Raw genomic sequence first — 7,800 nt, 5'->3', positions numbered from 1 at the left:
CGTGTGTTGACCCTAGGGACGTCAAACCCCGGGTCGAACAGGTCAAACCTGCCGGTGACTCGACGCCGGCGAGGCCAGACATGGCGGCGAGGCTCGGAAAACTTCCTTCGGCGACCAAATCAACGGCGGAGCCCATATACGAGCAGCTGGAGCTCGTGCGCGTCGAGTGGTGCTCTCAGCTTCGCCGGAGATGGCCCGGAACGATGGCGGCGACTACGGCAGCGGCGGCCGGAGTTCGGCCGAGCTCGGGGGCGCGGCTGCAGCGGGCAAAAGCGTGAACTAAAGTGCGGGCAAGGCACTACGCGGTGTGGCGGGCGTGTTTGGCATATTGGCGCAACCTAATGGTCGCCGGAGCAACGCGGCGACGAGCTCTTGCGGCAGAGCGTCTCGGCTCTGGTGGAGGAGGCGGTTAGAGGGCGCAAACAAGGCAAAGAAGAGGGGGAGGCGGCGTGGAAGCTCACGGCGGATCCAGCAGAGGCGACGACGAGCCCGGGGAGAGGCTGGAGCTCGTGAATCCCCGACGAGTCCGCCGGCGGTCAGAGGTTGAAGACGAGGTTGGGGACGACCCTGCAGGGCTTCCGGAGGGGCGTGGCTCGGTGGGGAGGGAGAGGGGGTCGAGGCGGAGCTCCTGAGCTTAGCGGCAGGGCGAGGGGTGGCCGGTGGCCGCAAGAACGGCGAGCGGCGGCGACGGGCTCCGTTCGGGAAGAGAGCAGAGGAGGGGGAAAAGCGCTTGAGAGAGTGAGAGAGGGGTCGGGACTGCGTGGCGTCGCGAGGGAGGCCCAGGGCGATGAGGGGGAAGCGGCAGGAAGCAGGAGGTGGCTGGGCGCGTGCCGGCGTGCCTCGGCCACGCGCGCTGTCTATTGGCGCGGGGAGGAAGACGACAGGGGAGGGCCAGGTGGGCTGGGCCGGCCACTTGGGCCGCCAGGTGGCTGCACAGGTGAGTTGGCCCAGGTAAGTTTCTGTTCTCTATTTTCTAAATTGTTTCTGTTTTCTATTTTTCTGCAATTGTTTTGACTTAATTAAAATGCTAAGACATTTCCAAAAATCATGAAACTAATCATGGCTACTGTTTATAATATATCCAACAGTAAACATTTTATTTTATGATTATTTGAGCATTTAAAATATTTTATAGCATTTAAATGCCCAAATGCAAATATAATATGATTTAATTCAGAGCCCAAATATGTCATGGAAAAATGTGCAACACCTCTTGTTATTGCTTCCAGCATTTTCCAGAAATGATGAACATTTTTGAAAACCATTTGGATTCACTGAGAATATTTTTAGTTGAACCTAGTGAATTTCAATTGGTGCTAGGGTTTCAACAATCCCCATTTCAAGTTTCTTTGGAATTAAACATGATGGCATGAAGAATAAGCAAAGCCAAGCAAGGGCTGAACTGGGGCTGTGACAGTAGGCACCGCATAGATGATCCTTCTTGAACTTGACACCCTTGATGCCTATGACATGCTTCTTCTTCGCGAGAGTGTGAAAGTTCCTCATGCCCGCATGCCCTAGCCTCCGATGCTAGAGCCAGCACACTGAAGCTTTTGCTAGAAGACATACGACCAGCTGTGGTCCTGCGGAGAAATCTGCCATATACAAATCGTCTTTTCGATACCCTTCGAAGACTAGAGATTTGTCAAATTCCATAAGAACAAGGCAACGATATTTTCCAAATATCACCATCATGTTCAGATCACAAAGCATTGAGACAAACATTAAGTTGAAACCAAGGGACTCAACAAGCATCACTTTATCCATGTGCTGATCCTTTGAGATTGCGACTCTATCTAGGTCCAATACCTTGCTTTTACTAATGTCAGCAAATGTGATGTGACTTTTGTAAGACGAAGTAGGGTTGAATCCATAAGAAGACTTTGATCACCAGTCATGTGGTTAGTGCATCCACAATCCATTATCCACTCAGAAGCATTTTGTGTTGTACCCTACAGTGCAGTTTGGGGGATAGGCTTCATAGAGAGAAGAGTGAAGCATAAACATTTGACGAACAAGCATACTATCAAAGTTCAGATCCTTGTTAGAGTAGATAGGATGTTTGTCAAGAAATCCTGGGACGAAATACATAGTAAGACCATTTTGGCATTTTATCTTGCATCCCACAAGATGTTTTAGGTCCCCAACATAAGCGTTAGAAGCTTTTGATTTCTGGATGGAGACCATTCCATGCAAAAGAGAGTTAATTCTTATTAACCACCCACATCTTCAGGGGTGGATTAGAAACAATGAGTCTAAGTGCAGCATCTGAGAACTTTGGCTTTCACTACAAGAAATATGTCAACTAGTGACCTTCTGTCAGTGACCCTGGAAGAATTGGTCATAGATCTATGACTATTTGAGACCAATTGGTCAAAAGCTATTCAGGGGGCTCCAAACCCTAAACCATTGCGACCATTTTGGTCAGAAATGTCGTAATTTCCTTACACGAAATGGTCATAAAGCAAATAGCGCTAGTCCGCTACCTTATTTCTAGTTGTTAACGACCAATATATATGGTCATAGCCTTGTAAATTGTGGTGGGTTGCGATGACTAGGCGCCATCTCATCAGTTTTGCCTATGTGTCATGTCCATGTGTCAATTTTTGCCCTAGGTTGTGAAGCAACCTATATTTCTGTTATTCCAAAAATTCCCAAAAAATTCTCATAAATTGTTTGGATCATATCTTTATCAAATATGTCAAAAACCTTCCTTGCCTAGTTCAAAAATAATTTAACGATATTCATTTTCCTATTCTGTTCAGAGCAGCACCTTGTGAAGGAAGTACCACTTTGGTATGTCCAAATACTGTCCATTTTCTATAGTGCTTTCCTATGCCGAAATAACCATCCTCCACCAAATGCCAGCTCAATCCATTCATTATTTTGAGCCCAGCTTCAACATTCGTATTTATGTCCAATGTGGTACTTTGCAAAGCAAGTACCACCTAGGCTCCTCCTTTTGAGCTGAAAATTTGTGAATACGGTCTTCTTAGTAACTAATCATCCTCAGCCAAAACTCACACCCATTAGCCATGTACATTTCCCGTACCGCTAATCAAACACTTGGCTGCTAATTTATGTTTGAGCATAGATCGGTCTCCTCGTGAGAATCTTATGTTGTAATTTTCTTCCTAGCACCTACCTAGGGAGTGCCCAACCCACTAGACATGCCTAGGCCGCCCAGAACACATGGCAACGCCACGGTCATGCGGTGACCACGCGGCGGGCATGCGAGTTTACGCGCTATAGAGTTGGGGCCCTCGGGCACCGTCCAAACCTCGACGTATCGCCACCAAACCATGTATTTATGATTAAATAGGTACTTATGTAACTAGAAATGATTTTTGGTAAAAATAAATAGCAAACTATGAGGCAGCTGCAGTTCAAATTTGACCCATTTCCAACTAAATCGGCGGAAATTTGTCTTTTTCACGAGAGGTGGATCAAAACTTTTTACACCCAACCATTTTGTCAATTGTGCATTAAATATGTCCTAGTATTTTAGAAAATTGATTTGGTCCAATTTTGCAACAATTATTTGGGAGGTCCTTCCCAAAAAACCTCCTTTTGGGCACTCGAAAAATGGAAAATGGTTTTTCGTCCAAAGAAAATGAAAACTTCCTTAGGCAACATTGTTTGCCATTCCAATATGCACCCTTTTGCACAATATGAGACCATTTGAACAAACTATGACATGAATGTGGACATAAGATTGATCATTTGGCTTGAAAGCCATTGATCTCCACACGTGATAGCTCGTTTTTGAGAACACTTTTTTAAAATAATTGCCATATTACAAGTTTGTTATTCTTCCTGGGAACTTGACCACATATAATGACACAATGCGACGGTTTCCCAATTTTTTGATTTTTTTGAATTATTTATGCCCGTTTCAAAATGCGGTCAAAATGGCAGGAATGACCGTTCCTAGCTATTGGTTGAATCTTGGATTTTTTTGGGGGTTTCTCTGATTAAATAGGTACTTATGTACCTAGAAATGATTTTTGGAAAAAATAAATAGCAAACTATGAGGGAGCTGCAGTTCAAATTTGACCCGCTTCCAACTAAATCGGCGGAAATTTGTCTTTTTCACGAGAGGTGGATCAAAACTTTTTACACCCAACCATTTTGTCAATTGTGCATTAAATATGTCCTAGTATTTTATAAAATTGATTTGGTCCAATTTTGCAACAATTATTTGGGAGGTCCTTCACAAAAAAACCTCCTTTTGGGCACTTGAAAAATGGAAAATGGTTTTTTCGTCCAAAGAAAATGAAAACTTCCTTAGGCAACATTGTTTGCCATTCCAATATGCACCCTTTGGCACAATATGATATCATTTTAACAAATTATGCCATGAATGTGGCCATAAGATTGATCATTTGGCTTGAAAGCCATTGATCTGCACACGTGATAGCTCGTTTTTGAGAACACTTTTTTTTAAATAATGGCCGTATTACAAGTTTTTTATTTTTCCTGGGAACTTGGCCACATATAATGACACAATGCGAAGGTTTGCCAATTTTTTGTTTTTTATTTTATTTTTTATGCCCGTTTCAAAATGCGGTCAAAACGGCGAGAATGACCGTTCCTAGCTAGTGCTTGAATCTTGATTTTTTTTGGTGTTTGTCTGATTAAATAGGTACTTATGTACCTAGAAATGATTTTTGGAAAAAATAAATAGCAAACTATGAGGCAGCTGCAGTTCAAATTTGACCCGCTTCCAGCTGAATCGGCGGAAATTTGTCTTTTTCACGAGAGGTGGATCAAAATTTTTTACACCCAACCATTTGGTCAATTGTATATTAAATATGGTCTAGTATTTTAGGAAAATGATTTGGTACAATATTGCAACAAATATATGATAGGTCCTTCACAAAAAACTCATTTTGGGCACTCGAAAAATGGAAAATGAAATTTCCGTGCAAAGAAAATGAAAACTTCCTTAAGCAAAATTGTTTGCCATTTCAAGATGCACCCTTGTGCAATTATTTGGTAGCTTCTTCTTCACAAAAAAAATCATTTTGGACACTAAAAAATGAAAAATAAAATGCTGACATGACTTTACATTTTATTTTTATTTGACCACGACCAATTTTGGATGGTCATAACGTCCAATTTTAGATGGTCATAATGTCATACACACGTACTCCTTTCTGATTGGGCCACAACCATCTCATGCGGATCATGCATCAAACACCGTTGGATGCTCCTGGATCCAACGGTAGCCCTTGCCCCTTCAGCTCTCACGCACACCACAGCCCACACCCTAGCTCACATCACACCCCTTCCCTCATCGCACCCCTCATCCCCCCATCTCCTCGCCACCACCGCCACCTCCCGATCCAATCTCTCCCTGCCGCCTCCTGATCCAACCTCCCACCCACTGCCGACCTCGCCGTCCTCCTCACCCACCAAAACCAACCTCATCCCTCCCTCCCCTCACCATCTCTCCCTCGTCTCTCCCTCTCCCCCGCACCACTCCTCGCCTACTACATCAACCGGATGGGCCACACGCTGCGCCTCGTCCGCTCGCCCGTGCTCTGGGTCGTCGTCGAGGCCAGCAAGCCCTCCTCGGAGGCCGCCCTCGCGCTGCACCGCACCGCCGTCATGCACCGCTACGCCGGCTGCTGCGACGGCCTCAACGCCTCCCCACAGTCGACTTCCGCCCGCACCAGCTCAACACCGGCCTCGAGGTCGTCGAGAACCACCTCCTTGATGGCGTCGTCTACTTCGCCGACGAGGAGGGCATCTACTCCCTGCCGCTCTTCGACCGCCTCCGCCAGATCAGGTATCTCCCCCTCCACTCCGCCGCCCCGCTTCATCTCCATCGTGATCCGGTGTCGTCGACCACCCCCGCGTGTATGTCGCCCCGCCATCTAAGCAACGATGCCCACTCGTCCTCTGTTTCGGGCGACGGGACAAGCGTCGCCCCTCGCGACACGCACCTGGGCCGCCTCCCCTTCGCCTGCTGTACGAGGCCCAGCAGCCCTCTGTTGGATTCGGTTTTCAAACTGAACATTTTGGTGTGGTGCCCTGTATCAGGAATTCGATCTGAAACTACTGAAACTGAAGGATCGAACAAGAGCCTGTAGTTGACAGACTAGTATTCCCTTGTCAAATGCTTACTCCATTTTTTCTAGATTCAGTTATACCCTGCAATTTTTTTTACAAAGGTTATACCCTGCAATTTAGCTTTGTGTTATGAGGTATTGACCATCTGTGTGTTGATATTGATGTATCTGATAGTTCACTTACAGCAAATGTTGCATCAATTAGGGATTCTTCAACTAAACTTCTCTTTCATTGTACCACCAAATACTGAAGTTTTGCTATGTGTTTTTGTCTATGTAGAATTGCATTGATTCCCTCTTCTTTCAGTAGTTACATGGCTTGAGGTCTCTGTATTCTTTTGAATAGGATGTACTGTTCTATGCAAAAGATCTGATTTGCACAAACATAGTTATCTGCATGTGCTTCCTGACTTGCTATTTTGTTATATCTTGTTGGTTGAATGTATGGTGGTTCCAGTACAGTGGTAGTATATTCAGGTTTGGTGTGTTGCTGTGAGGTTAATCCCTTCAGAAACATTCTTTGAGAATTTTGTAATGCCCCCTTTGGGGTGTTGATACACTATTGCGCAAGTTCTATTGTATGTGAGTTCCTTTTATTACTACAAAGCATTGATACAATATGTCATTTGTAGGGAGCTCGCTCTGCATCCGAGTCTCAGTCATCCTACACAGCAAGGAGCCGGACCAAGGTAGCAAGCAGCGCTGCTGGTTCCTTGAGACATGTGCATGTGTGGAGTAATTTTGCTTAGAGTATTTAACAAGATTGTGACGAATGTCACCGACAAAACTTATATAGTTTGGTCTTCGTCTGATTTAGTTATTGCATCTTGTGTTCCTGTAGTATACTAACAAATGCCTTGTTGTGAGTTGTTGGCTGTTTTCATTCTAGTCAGGAAACAAATGCCTCTGTGTAAGTTGTTTATCTAGTCCCTGTTGTTCCCTTGTTCCTTGCGTTGTCGTGGCTGCTGCTGGCCATCAGCCAACACCCAGTCTATTGTCTCTCTACTCCTTGTCTTATTTTAGTTATTATTTCAATAGCACTAGAGTAACCTAGTCCTTGTAGGTTTGTTAACAATGGGGCTGATTAGTTGGACTGTTGGTGTGGATTGTTTTGACCTTTCTTGCATCTCAACAATTCTAATTACATAAGACAAAGCTATGTATGCTGCTTAGAATTTCCCTATACAATGTTTATGGTTTAGGAATATGATCATGTATCCTGTAGAATTGGATTTATCTGGCTGTTCCGTAAACTGAATTTGGTTCAGTTAAAAAACTGCACTACCTGACAGTTTTGGGCAGCGAGCTTCTAACTGAAAAATGAGTTTGTTATGCTCATAATTTCAAGTTGTCCTCTACATATGAGTTGTAAAGCATGTTCTAAGGTTTCCGTAGTGTACTCGTTTGCTTTGTTTGGATGTATGGTTTGAGAGCAGCCGTCTTTTTAGTTTGCTGTCTAGAAATGTAGTACATTTTAATGTCGGTGGCGGTCTTGTCTTAGATAGATTCTGTAGTGTATTAATCTCACTGGGTAGAGTGTCCTACTTGCACATATAGTACAGTTTAATGTCGACATTATCATCATCAGGTCCCTGTTCCCTCTATTCTCTCCTGCCTTGTGATGTTAGTTTGTGTAAGCTCACTAGTATTGTTAGATCCTGTAAGTGGAATCGATGGTAGTGGTAGTAGAGTAGTATTTTTCTTCAGGTGAACCTGTTATAAC

Source organism: Triticum dicoccoides, chromosome 4A, assembly GCF_002162155.2.
Source record: "Triticum dicoccoides isolate Atlit2015 ecotype Zavitan chromosome 4A, WEW_v2.0, whole genome shotgun sequence".
Classification (NCBI taxonomy): Eukaryota; Viridiplantae; Streptophyta; class Magnoliopsida; order Poales; family Poaceae; genus Triticum; species Triticum dicoccoides.
This window is presented reverse-complemented; position numbering follows the sequence as displayed.